Consider the following 548-nt stretch of genomic DNA (forward strand, 5'->3'; position numbering starts at 1 on the left):
TATGGGTGTAAGTAATGTCCAAAACTGTAGCAAAAGAAAACATTTTTTCATAGAAGAGCAAAGTCTTTAGAGACAGACTTCGGGGGTTGATTCCTGCCTCTACCACTTATCAGATGTTTGGCTGGAGGAAACTATCTTTCCAAGCCTCAGGTTTTTTTCATCTGTAAAATGGGAATAAGAATTATACTTACACAAAACAGTTTTTTTTGTTTTTTGTTTTTTATGGAACGCTTCACGAATTTGTGTTGTCATCCTTGCACAGGGGCCATGGTAATCTTCTCTGTATCATTCCAATTTTAGTATATATGCTGCCGAAGCAAGCACCACAAAAGAGTTTTTATAAAGCTTAACTGACATCATAAGAGTAAATGATTTAAGACAGTGCTCCCGACCCCACTTAGCTGACATCAGAACCCCAGGCTTTCAGGAACCGGTTTCTCCTGGTAACCCAGTCTCTCTCCATTGATTGATTTATATTCATTGTTCTTGATTCCCAACAGGTGAGTTTGGTTCCATTAACTTGGTCTCCCTGGCATCTGGATTTTCTC

At 39.1% G+C, this 548-nt stretch overlaps 1 non-coding gene across 1 annotated transcript; it reads right to left on the reverse strand.

The window, feature by feature from the left end:
- Positions 1-216: 216 nt before the first annotated feature.
- LOC116879880 lies at positions 217-324 on the reverse strand. The gene has a single exon (XR_004385115.1). It is a non-coding gene; the product is annotated as a U6 spliceosomal RNA (small nuclear RNA).
- Positions 325-548: the final 224 nt, after the last annotated feature.

This window comes from Lontra canadensis, unplaced genomic scaffold (genome assembly GCF_010015895.1).
Source record: "Lontra canadensis isolate GAN:19392208 unplaced genomic scaffold, GSC_riverotter_1.0 scaffold63, whole genome shotgun sequence".
NCBI lineage: Eukaryota > Metazoa > Chordata > Mammalia > Carnivora > Mustelidae > Lontra > Lontra canadensis.